The 18,845-nt window shown below is 43.8% G+C and overlaps 1 pseudogene across 1 annotated transcript in view; it reads right to left on the bottom strand.

Annotated features, from left to right (window-relative positions):
• LOC149352335 (tRNA methyltransferase 10 homolog B-like) overlaps positions 1–18,015 on the bottom strand; it is a 37,125-nt pseudogene extending 19,110 nt beyond the window's left edge. The window contains exons 1-4 of the transcript XR_016290771.1: positions 17,982–18,015; positions 17,354–17,462; positions 15,189–15,330; positions 7,214–7,341 (exon numbers count right to left, since the gene is read on the bottom strand). The product of XR_016290771.1 is annotated as a tRNA methyltransferase 10 homolog B-like (transcript). The remainder of the gene's footprint in view (positions 1–7,213; positions 7,342–15,188; positions 15,331–17,353; positions 17,463–17,981) is intronic.
• Between the last annotated feature and the right edge of the window lie 830 nt (positions 18,016–18,845).

Genomic DNA, 18,845 nt, shown 5'->3' with positions numbered 1-18,845 from the left:
AGGTAGGCACACCCGTTGTCTATGGTGAGGCAGATGTCGAGGAACCATTTGTACACTTCTGCCTCAACATCTTCATACGCAGCTGTGTGTACATGTCTGGCACCCCGAGTGCTGGCTCACTTCTTCGCTTTAGACCGAACATCAGCCCTGTTCTTCCAAATGGTGCTCAGCATGCTTCTCAGAATCTTGTACGCTGCGACGACTTCGCATTTCTTCTCACCTCATTCAACTTGCCTGATAATTTCCAGTTTCATGAAAAAGGGGAGGTTATGCTATTTCGCGGCAGCCATTGCGCGCACAGAGAAAGAACGAAAACCACGCAAAATCAACGATGGTAGCACAACGCACCGTGTGTGTAAACTGCCTGACAATGTGGGCACAATTAGCACGACGCGCTGAGAACGCATACTCTGGCTGGCTGGCTATGCGCCTGCTGCTTACGTCATGGAAAATTTGCATAATCATTGGTCTGTGCGTGCTACATACAGCACCCGCAGGTCTCTGCAGGCAAGCTAACCTTCTGAGATGTGCTGAAGGAAAGACAGTTTCTTGAGTTGCCCGGCATTGCCCGAAGTTCGATCTATCGGATGTGACTGCTAATTTTTGTACAATGCAGCCGTAAATTTTCCTATAAGTTCATGTTGTAGCATTACAGTGCCAGAAATTATTCGATATAGCGGGCAATTCGATCTAACCAAATTCGATATAATCGGGTTTGACTGCACAACCAATACCTGACCTCAATAACAAATGCTGGTGATAAAAGACAAAGATGTCCACTTACTAATGTATATTAACAGTCCAAGAATGCAAGTTGTTAGCAACTATAGAAGCTAATTCCTACCAAGACATTCCATATGGTCACAAGAAAATTGACCATTTCTGTGGGAAAACTATAGAGTTCATCCACATTTCTGCAGCTCCACTTGAAGATGAGCTCCCACCAAAATCATTGTGACAGTACTGAACTGACAGAATTGTGACAGTATTGAAAAAAATCTATTAAGTTGTGACCTGATCTATATACACGCACAAGCACACGACACCAGAAGAAGATATAGAACACCTTTTAATAGAGGTAATACCTAAGAAGCGCGGGGAGAAGAGCCTATTCGTACTTAACATATATTCACCACCGCGCAAGAAGAGACATGACTTCAGAGAAATCATTAGAGCGGTGATCGGCCTGGTAAAACAAAACCACCTTGTGATTGCGGGAGATTTCAATGCTCCGCACAAAGAGTGGGGCTACAAGATGAATACAAAGAAAGGAAAAACCATCCTAGATGGAGTGGACACGCACGGGCTGGAAATCGTTACCGATAGCAGATACCCTACTAGGGTCGGAAACAGCGTTTCAAGAGACACTAGCCCTGATTTGACCATCATAGGAAATATCCTAGACTACGAATGGTCTAACACCGGGGAGCAGTTCGGAAGTGACCACTACGTAATTCAAACTCAAATTAAACTTACAAGGTTCAGCACAATCCAGAGAAAGACAAAAATCACAGATTGGAAAAAATTCCGTGAACAGTTGGAGAATGAAGCCGGAAGAACTGCGATAACGGACATCGAAAAGTGGACCAAACGACTACGGGAGGTCCACAGAGACAATACTACGGAGCTAGAGGTCACCGATGAATTTCCACGTGCGGATAAACGATTGCTACATCTTTGGGAGGCTCGTAGGGGGCTGACGAAAAGATGGAAGAAACAAAAACATAACAGGAAATTGAGACTCAGAATAGCTCAAATCAATAAGGAGATAGAAGACCACACTGCAAACTTACTTAGAGATAATTGGCACCAAATTTGCAATGAACTAAACGGCAACTTGGGTAGCGCTAAAACATGGGCGCTGCTCAGGCACCTCATAGACCCGACAAAATCGAAAAGAGAAAACAGCAAAACGATAGAACGTATCACGCACAATTTTCAGGGAACGGACGCCCAGATTACAGATTTTCTTTGGTCCAGGTACGTCGGAAGCACGCAGGTGCCACCCTGCACCATGGTATATTCAGGGACAAGGAACTCGAAGCTGGATGAACCGATAAAAGACTACGAGGTATACGCGGCTGCCAGGTCATTCACAAGTAACACAACACCGGGAAAAGATCAAGTAACAAATGCAATGATCAGAAACCTCAGTGATGACCAAATCGAAAGCCTGACTGGACTAATCAACGAGCACTGGGAAAGGGGCACGGTCCCGGCGGAGTGGAAACACGCTGAGATTATCGTGATACCTAAACCAGGGAAAACACCCAGTTTGGAGAACCTTAGGCCCATTTCCCTAACTTCATGCCTCGGTAAACTATATGAGAAAGTGGTCAAGACTAGACTGAGCATTTACATGGAGGACAACGGTCTGTTTCCGGATACCATGTTCGGGTTCAGAACGGGGCTCTCCACGCAAGACGTGATGCTCCAGTTAAGAGACACGGCACTAAAACAAATATCGGGCACTCGAGAAGGCGTAATCTTGGCCGTAGACCTCAAGGGGGCCTTCGACAACATCGGCCACAATGCCATTCTCACAGAACTCTCGGCAACAAACTGTGGGGAGAGGATCTTCGCATACGTAAAGGCCTTCCTGTCTAACAGAACAGCAACGATCGGCATCAACAACATAAGGTCAGAAAAGAAGACGACGCCAAACAGAGGGACGCCACAAGGATCCATCATCTCACCTTTGCTCTTTAACATAGCAATGATTGGATTAACTAGGAGACTGAAAAACATCAAAGATGTCGAACATTCAGTTTATGCGGACGACATCACAGTGTGGACGACAAAAGGATCGACGGGAAACAAGCAAGAAATATTGCAAAGAGCGGCGGATGAGATCGGTCAATTTGCTTTCTTTAGCGGCATGCAGTGCTCCCCAGAAAAATCAGAATTTATTAGACTTCACAAAAATAAAGAGGACAGGGGAACGATAGAATTAGAGATAGATGGACAACCCGTAAGGAGGACAAATAAGCTTCGCATCTTGGGAATGTGGCTGCAGGAGAAAGGCAAACGGGACCATACCATCCAGCTCTTGGAACACTCCACGAAACAGATATGCAGGATGTTAAGCCGGATTACGAACAAGAGAAAAGGGGTGAAGGAGCGAGATGCGTTACGGATCACTTCTGCGCTCATCATACCGAGGATGACGTACGCGCTTCCGTACCTACAACCTAACAAAGGGGAAAAGAACAAAATGGAAACATGCATCAGAAGGGCGTATAAGCAAGCTTTAGGCGTCATGACCTGCGCCTCGACAGAGAAGCTGATGAACATGGGGGTGTACGGCACGTATGAGGAGCACAGCGAAACCATGCTCAGATTTCAAATGGAAAGACTTAAAAGAACAGCCGCTGGCCGCGCACTACTGGTCAAGCTAGGATACCCGGCAGAAGACGAGGGCGAAGACAAGACAGACATTGACAGCCAAATTAGGAGCACTTTCTTGGTTAAACCAGTGCCCAGAAACATGGACCCCAAGAACCACGAAGGAAGACGGGCGGCGAGATCATTGGAGTTGGACAGGTTCCTAAAGAAAAAACAGATGGTTCTGTATGTTGACGCGTCCAAGTACAGAACGAAGGAAAACGCTAGGGCGGTAGCAGTAGTGAACGCCAATGGGAATATAGTTACTGGTGCATCAGTGCGCACAAGGACAACACAAGCAGCGGAAGAGATCGCCATAGCTCTAGCCCTGACTGAAGCCAATCGGCAGGGACTGAGTTACTGGATAGCGACGGATTCTCAGGCTGCAGCAAGGGCATACAGAGATGGAAGGATCGGCCGAAAAGCCGCGAGTATCCTCTTCGAACAAAAACAACACAGACATGGATCAAACAACACAAGCATTCAACACACCATCATTTGGGTCCCTGACACTGGGGTTGAGGGAAATCTCATGGCAGACACCGTTGTCCGAGGGTTCACGAACCGGAGGGCGGGTTTGCCGGTCGAACCCTTCAGCACGCCAGAATCTTACGGGGAAGCAATGAAGGCGTTGTTGGGAGCGCGCAAGAAGTACTCGGCTCCGGCGGATATCCTCGACAGAGAGCAGGCCACCACGCTCAGACGACTACAAACAGACACCTACCCAAGCAGAGCCATGTATCACAAAATGTGGCCGAACAGATACGCGAAAGAGTGCGTGTGGTGTGGGGGCTACGCCACAACGTACCACGCCACCTGGGGCTGCGGAAAAAAGCCCTTTACTACCAAAGGTAAATAGCCCTAGTCTAGAGCAGTGGGAGGCCCTCCTGGCTGACTCCGACCCGAGCACACAGCTTATGCTGGTGACGAGGGCCAAGGCAGCGGCGGAGGCCAACGGGATCCTGGACTAGGGAATACCGACCACTGAAGCTCCACATCTATCTATCCCCATCCCCCTACTCCCTAACTCTTCCTTTTGAAAAAATAAAAAAAATAAATGTTTTCACTACTACTACTACTATATACTTTCACAGCTTAATAATTCAATTCCCTCCCCCCCCCCAAAAGACAATGCGAAAATAAAACTGCAGGCTAAGCCAGTTGGTGCAGTTCAGTTATTTCAACCAACGTGCAACAGAGAAGAAAATCGAAAGGCAGACTACACAGCGCTAACTTATTACTAGCTTTTATTTGGAAAAAAATGTGCATCTTACAATAAAAAGCAGGAATGAACACACATGCAAAGCCAGCTTTCGCTCCCTGCCTGACGCACGTGTCAGCGGCAAACATCAAGTACACCTTCGCTTTTCAGAACACTGTCTCTGCCTCTCACCAAGTGGTGCTGACGTGTGCATCAGGGCAGCAAGGGAGAGCTGGCTTAAAGAGTGTGTTTATGCCTGGATTTTCATTAAGATGCCCCCCCCCCCTTTTTTTTCTTTTCAAAATAAAAGCTGGTAGTAATTTCAACACTGTGTAGTCCACTTCTTGTTTGACTTCTCTTTCAAAAAAAGATTTTATTTCTTGTTATTCACAAGACAATTTTTGAGCATATTAAAAATAATTTTGGTCAAATATTTAGGGGAAACCCCTAAGGTGGAGTTTCCCCTAACCCTTCCCTTGACCTTCCCTTGGTTTCCCTTGACCTGCACAATGGTCCTATGTGAGCAACAAAACAAATTGGGTCAAAATAGATAAAACAGCCAAAAAGAAATCTGTTCTGCAAGGTGAGTATCTAGGCAGAAATAATGGAGAAAAATGCCCGTTGCTCAAGCGTTTCCCCACTATGCACAGCCGCCACAGTGAACAAAAATTTTTTTACAGTACTTTCCGGTCAACTTCAGCAATGATACTTAAAGGTGCACTGAAGAGGAATCTGAACTTGTCTTTTTGCCGCGGGAACTCGATCTACACGTTCCGAGCTTTCTTAGAAACTGCGATTTATTGCCCTGTGTGGCCGATTTCCGTAATTAAATCGAATTAACGTCCGGCTCCCGCCTTTTTTAAGCATGAAATGCTTTTAGCTCCCGTTGTCGGCAGTGTGGTGACGTCACGCCGAGACCGAGAGACAACATCCGGGCACTGAAACGAGAGCATCCGGGCACCGTACGAGATTTAACGAGACTCTACGAGAGAGGGCCGTGGGGGGCCGCTTCCGCGCCGTCCCCAAGGATGGCGCTGCGGTCCCACACTCACGCATGTAAAAGACCGGCCGCTGGGCCTTCAGCTCATGACGTTTGCCTCTTTGGCAGGCAGATGTATACACGCTCGCGGAGTATTAGAACGCGCTGCTCATACATTCTTGTCAAGCCTGCATCTCGTCATGTCCGCGTACGCTTCTGCATCGTCCTACATTTCAATGCCGCCACCGTCATAGCTGTTTAAGCCGAGCAATGGAGCCAGATGAAGGGGAGGGAGGAAGCGTCTCGCGGAAAGCCATCGCTTTGCGAGTGATACGCCATAGCAGAAGACTGCTCGCCGCTGCCGACCACGCCATGATTATGCGGCCACTCCCGAAAGCGACCAGGCCGCCACGGTTCGTGGCTGCCTACCTAAGCTGCACTATTGCAGGCGATCGCTTCGACGCAACAAGAAGAGTGTGGTCTGGTGTGGTGAACACTAGACCCCTTTTAAGATTTTCACTAGTACCATCTACAACCAATGTGTTATGTCCGTAAACATTTCATGCGTACTCTACTCTCGATTACGGGAAAGGCAGATTTTTTTTTAAATTCTCCCGCGTATGGTGGGCGGAGTCGACCAACGCGTGGAGTGCCTTTCACCCAGTCCCGTGGCGGCTTGCCGCTCTGCCATCGGCGGAGTAATACGTAGTAGTCCGTAGCAGCAAATAGTCCGCGCATATTTTTATTTCTGCGGGCTTATTTTGTGGCTATATTATCTGCAAATTAAACTATTTATTCATGGAAACCTAAAAAACAAAATAAAGCGAAAGCAAAGCCTCCACGGAGCTGGCTGAAAGGCACTTCACGCGTTGGTCGACTCCGCCCACCGTACGCGGAGAATTCAAAAAATAAAGGCGGGAGCCGGACGTTAATTCGATTTAATTAGGGAAATCGGCCACAGAGGGCAATAAGTCGCAGTTTCTAAGAATGCTAGGAACGTGTAGATCGAGTTCCCGCGGCAAAAAGACAAGTTCAGAATCCTCTTCAGTGCACCTTTAAGGACAATATAAAAAAAAAACAAAGCATACAAGTGAATACAACAACTGTTCAGAAATATATATTTTTGGCCATTTTTGGGGAATACAAAGCCCTGTCCCCCCTTAAGCAATGGCTGAAACAATCAAACAGTCCTAAGGGTGAAGAAATTATTGGCAAAATGGTGAACTAGTCCGACTCATATGAACACTGGTAGTGGTTTGTGCAACAGGACTATGCGACAAAATTCTGCAAAGAATGCTGGATTCTTGGGCTGTTGTAAAAGATTGAAACTTCTCAGTCAACCATGCTTGCTTCTCTCTCTGGCCAGTAGGCCTGTCTAAGCACAAGGAGCATATTCATAAGAACACACTTTATGGTTGGACCACAGTCCAAGAAGCTAAGCATTTCTCTTACAGGAGACAGGTAATAATAAGCAAGTGAACCAAGATTCCAACATCAACACATCGTACAGTAGCTATGAAGTTACCTACAAAAAAAATGTATGCAGTGAAATTAACTAGAAGATAACGCTGTCAAAATGAATGTTGCAAACATGGCAAAAATGGCCTGCAGCATCAGAGGCAGTTCTAGAAAAAAGAACATGAACGTACCTTATCAGTCATGTGATCTGTGTGCCCCATGTCAATGCAGACACATGGCGCTGGCACGTCCCGACCTGCTGAAGAATTGTGGTTCAGTTCCTGTTCCCGAAGTTGTCCATCAGACCTTTGCTCCGTACCTGGAATGATGGAACAGAAATCAGCCCGAGAAGCATAATGCACAGTACAAAACCCTCAACACATCTTGATGTACTGAATGACAAATAAAGCTGCATTCGTTAGAGCATTAGCTTTTCAAGACACCTGCCATCAGTATAGCTGTATATGACTGTGAACACCATGCACCAACTAAAACCAAAATAGTTGCAAATAGCAGGCTCTCCACACAGAATCTAGTTTAATCTTAGTCAACCAAACTCTGAGCTCTTTGAGTTGCCCTAAATAGTCACATCGTCAGCCAAGAGTACTCACATCAAGGTGCAATTTCAGACCTCATGGTTTAGTACCAATTTTAATCTTCATGAATGCAATGCATGACATAAGCAATCAGATCATCATATTCATGCATAGCAGTCATTGGTAGAGCATAAAAATTATGCAAATGCCCCTCTTTCAGGATTACCCCACTACTTGAAACCTCCCTGAGTTACTACCAGAGTTTAAGACCACTTTTACATTTTTGAAAGTTCATAATGAAATAAGGCTTTAAAAAGTTGTCAAATCGACATCCACACTCAGCCCTGTTTACTGACCAATGAGGAAACTTGGGCAAGTTGGTGCGATATGATGGCACAGGCAGCACAAAAAAACTTGCATCACATAGGAGAGGAAAAAACAGACAGACACAGCAATATCACCAGATTTTAATGCAACCCTGGCACTGTGTACAAATCCGAGCATGGACTTGTGAAATGATGTATCTGCGAGCTAGAAAACACTCATAAGCAGGAAATACTGTACCTTTTGCTAGTAAGCTACACTATGCACTTAATCACATTTCTTTGGGAAAGTCTGCTGGCAAAAATCAAGAACATTTGAAAGCATTAGCTCTACCAGATAGAACACAACTGTGCCATGCTTATAAGGTTTCATGTAATTCACGCATGGTTGACCAAACCTGCCAACACTGACACTGTTCATATCACCCCTTGCCAGTGCTTAGCATCCTCAGAAAGGCAGACTAACAGAAATGCCTGCAAGGAAAAGCACCAATACCATTTTTTCATTCACATTTCTTTGGGAAAGCCTGCCGGCAAAAATCAAGAAAATTTGAAAGCATTAGACAACTGTGCCATGCTTATAAGGTTTCATGTAATTCACGCATGGTTGACCAAACCTGCCAACACTGACACTGCTCATATCACCCCTTGCCAGTGCTTAGCATCCTCAGAAAGGCAGACTAACAGAAATGCCTGCATGGAAAAGCACCAATACCATTTTTTCATTCACATTTCTTTGGGAAAGCCTGCCGGCAAAAATCAAGAAAATTTGAAAGCATTAGCTCTACCAGATAGAACACAACTGTGCCATGCTTATAAGGTTTCATGTAATTCACGCATGGTTGACCAAACCAGCCAACACTGACACTGTTCATATCACCCCTTGCCAGTGCTTAGCATCCTCAGAAAGGCAGACTAACAGAAATGCCTGCAAGGAAAAGCACCAATACCATTTTTTCATTCACATTTCTTTGGGAAAGCCTGCCGGCAAAAATCAAGAAAATTTGAAAGCATTAGCTCTACCAGATAGAACACAACTGTGCCATGCTTATAAGGTTTCATGTAATTCACGCATGGTTGACCAAACCTGCCAACACTGGCACTGTTCATATCACCCCTTGCCAGTGCTTAGCATCCTCAGAAAGGCAGACTAACAGAAATGCCTGCATGGAAAAGCACCAATACCATTTTTTCATTCACATTTCTTTGGGAAAGCCTGCCGGCAAAAATCAAGAAAATTTGAAAGCATTAGCTCTACCAGATAGAACACAACTGTGCCATGCTTATAAGGTTTCATGTAATTCACGCATGGTTGACCAAACCAGCCAACACTGACACTGTTCATATCACCCCTTGCCAGTGCTTAGCATCCTCAGAAAGGCAGACTAACAGAAATGCCTGCAAGGAAAAGCACCAATACCATTTTTTCATTCACATTTCTTTCGGAAAGCCTGCCGGCAAAAATCAAGAAAATTTGAAAGCATTAGCTCTACCAGACAGAACACAACAGTGGCATGGTTATAAGGTTTCACATAATTCACACAGTTGACCAAACCTGCCAACACTGACACTGTTAATATTACCCCTTGCACAGTGCTTAGCACCTTCAGAAAGGCAAAGACATGCCTGCAAGAAATGAAAGACATGCCTGCAAGGAAACGCACCAGTACCATTTTGCGGTACGGACCACCGAATCAACACCGAAAGGAACTTGAGTGTATCCTTCCATCTGGCAACATTATAGATGCAGGAAAAGCTGGCTACTGCCTCAACCACAGCCTGAGCAAGTACTACACCATTATAAGCTTTAAGTTACCTCTTGTAACTGCACCTGTCCTCCCCTGTGAAACAAGTCAAAGATTCCGTTTGAAAAGCACAACAAATAAACAAGTTTATGGCATTTAGCGCAACTGCATGCCAGAGCCACCATAAGATGAAATATGAAATTAAAGAGAAGCGCAGAAATCTCCAGCACACAATACTAGTCATCCTGCATTCTTCGAGAAAGGGCAGTTGAGCAAATGTATACTGCAATGGAAGCTGTCTCAGTATAATATAGTACATATTAATGACCACATGTGTACGATGTATGCAGGCACTGAAATCAATTTCGAGTCAGTGTTGTGCCAATTTTTTTTTCTGGTATCCTTGTACTTTATACACTGCTTGCATTACCATCCCAAGCTCAATGATCTCCACTATAAATGCTTAAAGGAGTATAGACACCTAATTTTGGTGGCATGTTTTTTTCTCTATAATGATGTGGAAAACACTACTATGCATGCATCACCATGTGGTATTTGCCTACGACCAGTAAATAATTTATAATCGGATTTTTCTGTCATGCTGTTTCGGTTTCAACAGCTGAACGGTGGCTGTGACATGAAAGAGAGGTTATAGGTCACGTGAGACATGGAAAAACTGCGATATAATCGCTGCTTCATTGTTTAAATTCACTACAGTGCTGAAGCCAGCCTTCCTCAAGAGCCGGAATGGCAACGTATGTAGAAGCACCGATTAAACTGCAGTTCTTCACGCCTCACGTGACCTATAACCTCTCTTAGATGTCACAGCCATCGTTCGGCTGTTGAAGCCTAAAACCAATACCGCACGAGAAAGAAATTCGATTATAAATTATTTAGCGGTCGTAGGAGGATACCAAGTGGTAATCCATGTATAATAATGTCTTACGGCTGTTGTCAATTATTTAGTGGTCGTTGGAGGATACCATGTGGTAATCCGTGTATAATAATGCCTTACGGCTGTTGTCAATTATTTAGTGGTCGTTGGAGGATACCATGTGGTAATCCGTGTATAATAATGCCTTACGGCTCATTGCAATGAAGAAAACATGCGCCCAAAAGTTAGGTGCCTATACTCCTTTAACTAGGGAAGCAAAAGCAAGAGTTTACCCACTCACACTGCATGAAGATAATGTACAGAGTTGCATTTTTTGTTAATTTAATTCAGAATTTCCAACCATGAACAGAAATAAACTGTGATGGGCCGCATACAAACCATAACTTCAGCAGCTTTGCACTGTGAATAAAGTCATTAGAACAATGCTGTTTGCCACATTAAAAGCCCATTACCTGTGCGTGCAGTTATCAGGTATAGTGCACATAGGAAGTGGCTCGGTTCGGGCTGTCTGGTAATGCACTGTAGCATGACAAGGCGCTCAAAAGACAAGGACACTGAATGACGGCAAGTGCACCGTTTGTCCATCTTTCTGTGTCCTTATCCTTTGAGCACTTTTTCATTCTATAGCACATAGAAAGCCAATGCTCCTCACGCATACATTCCAGAGGAACACCTTTGCAAAAAATAATCAATTGATCCGAGGGTAAAGCAAACATTTAACTCTTCTACAGAACACTTACAACAATCGAAAATGCATTTATGCAATAAATAACAACAAGGAAGCATACCTTCCTTTCAGGATGTTTTAATTCTCGGAACACTGCACTAACAGCTGGCTAAGGCAATAAAACAAAGCCAGTACAGTAAGAAAACGAACATGCATGCGGTGGTTCAAGTCAATAAACAGAGAGTTCTGTGCTGCCAAAAGCTGCTGTGGTTGAAAATACTATATCCTCGTAGATCACGCCTTTTCTTACAAGCAATGAAGACAATCCTGAAGATATAAATATGCATTACAGCCCATAATGTTTCCAAGCACAACCAAACTTTTCACCATGATAATGGCTAACGTAAGAAACTGAGGCAAAATATGTAGGCAATGAAAGTACAGATAGTATACTATAACTAGGCCACGTATTTTCCGAATTTCACCCAAAAGTGCCAAGAAACATATGTCAGCAAAAAAAGTTTGAAATCAGTAAAAACCGAAAAGCACCGCTTTCTGGGCATACTTAGGTTAGCCGAAAACGTTTTCGCAAACAAACTTTCCTGCTCCTTTCCTTTTCAAAGTGCAGAAATTCTAGGACGCACTCACAACAGTACCACTGATATTTTAAACTCCTGTCAATGAGAACATCAACACAATTAACTGTTTCGTCCTCCAAAGAGTGCAGTGGGCATGGCTGAGCACCTAAATGCTCAGGCAACTCTACTGTAGGAACATTTTTGTCATTACTAGTATGTACGTTATTAGTATTCCCGCGGAACATGTTTTTTTTATCTGTGGCAAAGGAAGCTCAGATATGATAGACATATTGCAAATAGTATTAGCCATATCTATCGAGAGTACTGGATCATACCTCTCGCCAAGAGCTGCCAGGAACTGCAGCGTTCAGTTCAGCATTCTCTAACATTTATTAGGTCTTGAACAAAAACACCCTTCCATAGCGAGCTCCCATCTTGGTTTACAATAAGCTCTCGCCAATGTTGTTAAGCATCGGCACTCAATTTTGCCTTTTCTTATTAAGAGCACTGCCACATTTGACAGGGGAGCCACAACTTAAAGCGCTTGTCCAAGCTCTAGATTATTTGCAAAATGGTAATGGCCTTTTTTTGTGACGTAACTGCATCATTACTCGAGGTTATGAAGAATCTCGAAGCAAAGAAGAACCTCATATATGAGATGTGCCTTTCACTTGGTGTGAAACTTGTTGACCTGCCAAAGTAGAGAAATCAGGCACCAGCAGAAGGCCCCCGAAGCGTGGGCAGCCTAATGAACATGGTAGACGAGGACCTAAAAATGCAACTAGCAGCCCTTTTACAGCATGGTACAAGGTGTTCAGACAATTTGCTTCAGAACAACAAGCCGAACCCTCACTATAACTTGCAGTTCCCAGTTGTCCCTTAGACCAACGTCTAAACTGCAAGCCCTTTTGAAAACGGAGTAGCTAGATGAATTTCGCGCACCACGAACAGACCTATAGACTCGTAGCGCGCGACAAATGCAGCCTATAGAAGCTTCAGCCACAGCCCTGAACTTGCGCCTTTAAAGGGCTACCCCAGGGATTTTTTGAACATTTTGAGTTTACAATCACATCACATTCTTTAGAGTCCCATCTCGTCGGAACAAACACCGTTTTTCAGAAAACTACATAGTGGAAGTATTTTAAAACCACGGAAACCAAGAAACCAAACCCGTGCTTCGGACCAACCTATGTCACGACATACCAACTTATGACATCACGGATACTGTCCTAGAACTTATTGTGCGCTTTGACTAGCTAAATTGGTGACTTTAAGCGAAAGCTTGGGTCATTATTTTTTCGAAGTGACCAAAAACAAGAGCTAACTAAATTGTGTCCTTCAGCAAACGCAGAGCTATCAATGAGCGTGCCAAACTGTGACGTCACAGACGCAAGGTTGCCTACAGAAATCACCTTGGCTGAGGCCGTGAAATGGAAAATTTTGAAATTAATTTGTGCTGCAACAAGACATCACCTGGCTGCGACATCTTGCACAAATGACCAGAAAACTGGAGAATTTACCCTGAAAGTTTCAGCAAAATCCATTCAGATACAAAACACACCAAAGCTGCTCTTTAGGGGTGAGAGCTGGCGCCGTAGCTCAGTTATTCTGGGAAATACATGCACGCGACAAGCCCGCATTGTCCCAAGCACCTTTTAAAATCTCAAGTACTAATGCTGAACACACATTTTTGAAGTTGGGTGCTGTGAACACAAGCATCCTAGTCCATTTAAATAAGCAAGGCCAACAAGCCTACAACTACAAGCCTGCTACTACAGCCATCTATGCATTGCGTATGCAAAGATCAGGCAAAAAAAAGTGTGCTTTTGGTTTCTATCACACCGTTAGTAAACATCAGGGATAATTTTCACCAACAACCACCACATTTAGCGATTGCACCATACAACTAGCCGAAAACCATCAGTTTTTCAAGAACAAATAAATACCAAAAAACATGAGCAGATTTTTATCAGAAATAAACACAGGAAAGTCCACGGTCTAATCATAACCAAGCACAGTCAGGCTTGTTCATTTTTTCAGCCTACAAGATAAGTCAATTATCCTGTTGCAAACAAATGTAAAAGCATAATACTGCTACATGTATGTAGTGTCTATGCAACAAAAGCATGCCATGCATACTCTTACGCGCAATTTTTCCCACAAACACCAGGGGACATGATGGCCATGGACACTTTTTTGTACATATCTCCCTGTAACATCAAATTTTTCTTTCACATGCATGCACTTCCATTCAGGCATTGCAAAACTGACTGCTCTTTTGCAAAATTCCAACTTATCATCTAGCCATTTCAGCAAGTACTGCTGCTCTAGCAATACCAAACAGAAGGGTTACAAAAGCAATATTTTGGCTGTAAAATTTTCTCTGAATAAAAACTGCAAGACTATTAATATTTTATTCAAAGACTAGTCAATTAATACTTAAACAGACTGTGCACACCATCCATTTACTTTCACAAAATGGAGCTCAGGGTCAAATTATTTCAGGTGCATTTAGATGAACTATTCTGATCACAAAAAATACAAATAAAACCATTTGTGCTTCCCATGCTCTCAACATAGCTGGTGACGTCATCCGTAACGTCCCTGTAAAAGCCCTGAAGAGTGAGTTTTGGACAGCATTTTTTTGTTAAAGAAGCTGTCTGGGCCAACTTAGCCATGGAAGCTTAGCTCACGGCATAGCTCGCTGGTTACAGCAACATACCTGAGCCAACAGAACAAAAACATACAATCTATAACTGTGCCACAAAAGTAGTACACACAAATGTCGATAGAGACACCAGGGATTTTATCCCCTCCTGTGTTTCGTAAACAAATTAAAGTAAGGAAAAGCTCAGGACCAAAGCTGAATAAGCTAGTAATGTTTCATACAGCTTATTCTACTACTATGTACAGTCACAAAAGAAGTTTCCTTCAGTGTTCATTTAGAAGCTGATAACAATATTTAAGAGTGCACATTGTTGGACGAGTCGTTCGTACATACTTAAGCAAGGAAAATGCACAAAAAAAAGACAAAGTGGGTATGCGCCCGTCCTTGTGATCTCCTTGTCCGTGTCTTTTTTTTGTGCATCTCCCTTGCTTAAGTTGATAACAATACAAGCAGCAAGTAGCCTAAAATATATTTAGAACTCTCTCATCAGTTCAAGTCTGCACCACGAATGTGCTAAAGAATGAAAATTAAAGCAGTAAATACACAGCTCGAAGTTTCGTCATAGGGCCTCATGATGGGCACAGCTTCAGCAGTGGTAGTCACAGCAGGTAGCAGTGAGTGGATTATAAAAATGAACAGATTTTCACAAGGTTCATGGTCTCCAAGACAGCAGCCATCATGATATCAGTGCAATCTATCATTCTTAGCTATTGCAACTACCAGTGGAAAAATTAGAATATTCTGCTATACGTACCAGAAATTGACTCGGCATCAGACTGCTCCAGTTTTTTAGCTTCAGCTATCCTGGTTTTGCGAGCTAATTTCTTCTCCCGGCGCTTCGCTCTCCGTGCAGTAACCACCCTCTCATAACGGGCTAATTTCCTGGCTGCATTTTTCTGAAAGACACAAAACAAATTTAACTGTGACCATAGAGTACACATGTGAGAAGGTAACTTACAGAAAAATAGTGCCCTCTGTAATTGGCCGACGGAGTAACATGACCAATCACCGAGTGAGAGTAGCAGCCGGGGCTAGTTGGTTAATTTTCCACAAGGAAAAGGCAGCACGAAAGACAAGGATGGCGGTGGTGTCGTTTTTTTCCTCAATCCATGTGTTGCTCTGCTTTTCCCTAGCTCACCATTGACACTAAGCCGGCACAGAAACATTCCAATAAACAAATATCTGCTCCTTGTAATAAAATCAAATGACTTAAGCCAGCAAGAAAGTTACTCCTAGCCCTCCATATTCAAAATAGTAACTAGCTGTATGTGCGTCTAAATGCACAAACAGTAATTAGAGCAGACCACAATAATAACAACCCTCAATTTTAGGTAAGTGCATTTCAGAAAAAAGAGGTCTGAATCTAAGCACACTTCACTTTATACATGCTTCCTAGTTCAAAGGCCCACAATCTGAAAAAAAAAAAAAGAGGCATTTACATGTATGTTAATATGGAACTTACCTCTGTTACCCTATATGGCACAGAAAAAAGAAAAAACTATGCTGCCCACGTACCCCAAACTACAACTAAAAACATTCAAAGACAGCAAGGCTATTGTGCAGTGTGCATAAAAAATGCCTTTTGAACTAGACTAACAAATCAAGGAATCTGGGCTGAAAACTATCTTCAACAGCATAGAACACCAGCTGCAAACCCAGTACACTTCCTGATGCACCCATGTACTGCTACACTGCTTTACCACACATCTGCCCCCCAGAATGAATGCATCATGAAGTGGTATGTGGTAAGTGGGGTTTGGCATCCTGAAGTGACACATGTGCTGCAAGGGACGCCATAGTGGAGGGCTCCAGATTAACTTAGAACACTTGGGGTTCTTAATGTGTACCGACAACGCACAGCACATGCATTTTGCCTCTATCGAAATGCGCCTGTCGAGGAAGGGATTCAATCCAGCAACCTTGGGTTCAGCAGCCAAATACCAAAGACACTAGGCCACTGCGGCGAGTGAATGCACCATAAAAAATATTTCAACAATTCCTTTGCAGGGATTCATACTGAAGTTAGAAAAAAATTAATTCAGCTAGCCTGCTTCTGCCTTTTGTGAGAAAAAGCATGATAAGAAAGAAAAATACACACAACAGTAATTATGGTACACTTGGTTCATGCACTGCGCACTTCTGAATTTCATGTTGTGTTGGGTTCGCTTTTGAATTTCGTCTCTCAGTTATGACCTGGGAATACAGAACAACACATTCTCTAAATATACTGTTTACGGTTTCATCCACATAGATCAATAACTGCTGCTATAGTTTTATCTAGATATAACAATTACTGCTACTAAATTCAGTCCATACAGTATGCCCAGAGCCATGGGTCTCTTTGGGAAGGTAGAAACAATCTCCATTAGATTTTTACCTGACCAGTGGTAGCACATGCCACTATGATATGTATACAAAAATTTCATGCTGTGTAGTGTTTCTCTCATCTTCATTGTGTCTGATGCGGTTAGGCCACGCCAAGTTTATTGTTTTTACAGGACTCAAGTGGAAGTTACAGTTCCGTCTGACTATAACTCTAAGAGCAGGTTATTTTCGGAGTGGTTAGCAGTACAACCAGACATAACAGAGCACATTCTCATGGAATGTATGTAGATTTACTGCTGCATGGTTTTGTTTTCGTTGTCACTATGCCTCGAGTAGCTGAGTAGGGTAAGTTAGGTTCACTGCCATCATGAAACTCAGGTGGCAGTTCCTATTCTGCCCGGACGCAACTCTGAAAGCAGCTTTGCCACGTCTGGACGGAAGTTCAGTGGCAGGCGCCATTTCGTTAGGACGGAACTCTAGCCACTGCCTTCTAAAAATTGCTTGCGTTCACAAAAAAATTACTCACACCCCTGAAAAGCAGATTTCGGCAAGATATCACTGCTAAATGTTTCTTGCGCGCGCAAAAATGCTTACCGACAATGTCTGTAGAACAGTAACTGGCACGATCTGATTCTGTGCCTCGCTAACACAGGCAGGCAAAGTTTTTTCTTCGAGGGCCGAAGATGCGGCGTCCATAATTTTGCTGTAATAAAGAGGAAAGCGAACTCCTTGACCAAAGCGTGAACGAAGGCAATACGCTGTTTCTCGGCAGCGTACTTCCATGCAGCACATTTCTGGTAATAAATATAAATGCATTTCTTAATTTTCCTAGTTGGTTACAGGCAAATTCACTGAAGTGTTTGAAGTAAAAGTTAGGTCTCCTGTTTCCAGCCCTTTTACAGTTGCCTGAACTTCACACAAGGAAACATGAGAGTTATCTACGTACAAAACCAATGCATCAAAGTCAACAAAAGTCTGCGACTACTTTAAACAAAACGACATTCAAAGCTGAACCATCTGAAGCTACATTTAGACACAGTTCATCTCTACCAAGCTGGGCGGGGGTATGAACAGAAACAGGAGCTCATCGATAATGCGAGCAAGGTCCAGTACAATGACCGGGCAAGATAGATAAAGTGTGCGAACATGCTGAGAAGCAAATGCAATTTCTGCGGTTAGGCACTGCACAAGAACAGCACAGCAGACAAGCTATAAGACGCACCGACCACGCCGCGCACGCCTCTTCTTGTTTTGAAAGGAAACTGGATTGGATCGCCTTGGTTCACTACGGCTTTGCTAAATCTTGATTTTTCTAGACGGTTTCGGTTTCTGGTTGCGAAATTCGTTTTATGGTTGTTTCGGTGGAAGCGAAACGCAAAAGGCGCCCGTGTGCTGTGCGATGTCAGTGCATGTTAAAGAACCCCAGGTGGTCGAAATTAACCTAAGACCTCCACTACGGCACCTCTTTCTTCCTTTCTTCTTTTACTCCCTCCTTTATCCCTTCCCTTACGGCGCGGTTCAGGTGTCCACTGAGATGTGTGAGACAAGTACTGTGCCATTTCCTTTCCTCAAAACGAATTTTCATTTTTTTTTCGGCAAGGATAAAATGCATCTCTCTAGTGCAACTCCATAATGGGCAAGGAAAAATGGTATTGAGTAAATGAAGGGAAGGGAGGACAGTGGGAGTGAATGAAGCAAGAGGTGCCGCAGTGGAGGGCTCCAGAATAATTTTAGTAACCGGAAGATCTTAGAAAAGCACTGACATCGCACAGCACATGGGCATCTTTTGCATTTCGCCTCCATCGAAACGCGGCCGCCGCGGCAGAGGAAGGGGAGCGAAGATTGGAAATGACGATCTCATGACGGAAAGGGCTGCACGTGACGTTCCCAAGGCACAATACGCGCATAAATGCACAAATCACGCATACAGTCTTCACAAACGTTTCAGAGACGGGCGTCCAGACTGGCGCCCCGGTCGGGTGGTGGATCCAAGTTCGAGCCCAGGACAGTATTTTGTATGTTAGCTAAGGTCCTGAAAAAACCGCGTAGCTTTAGTTTGTCGATGTATAGCTGCGCTCGAGTGGAT

This window comes from Amblyomma mixtum, chromosome 3, assembly GCF_055824585.1.
Source record: "Amblyomma mixtum isolate Tamu chromosome 3, ASM5582458v1, whole genome shotgun sequence".
Classification (NCBI taxonomy): domain Eukaryota; kingdom Metazoa; phylum Arthropoda; class Arachnida; order Ixodida; family Ixodidae; genus Amblyomma; species Amblyomma mixtum.
Note: the sequence above shows the minus strand (reverse complement) of the source record. Positions and strands in the feature narration are given on the sequence as shown.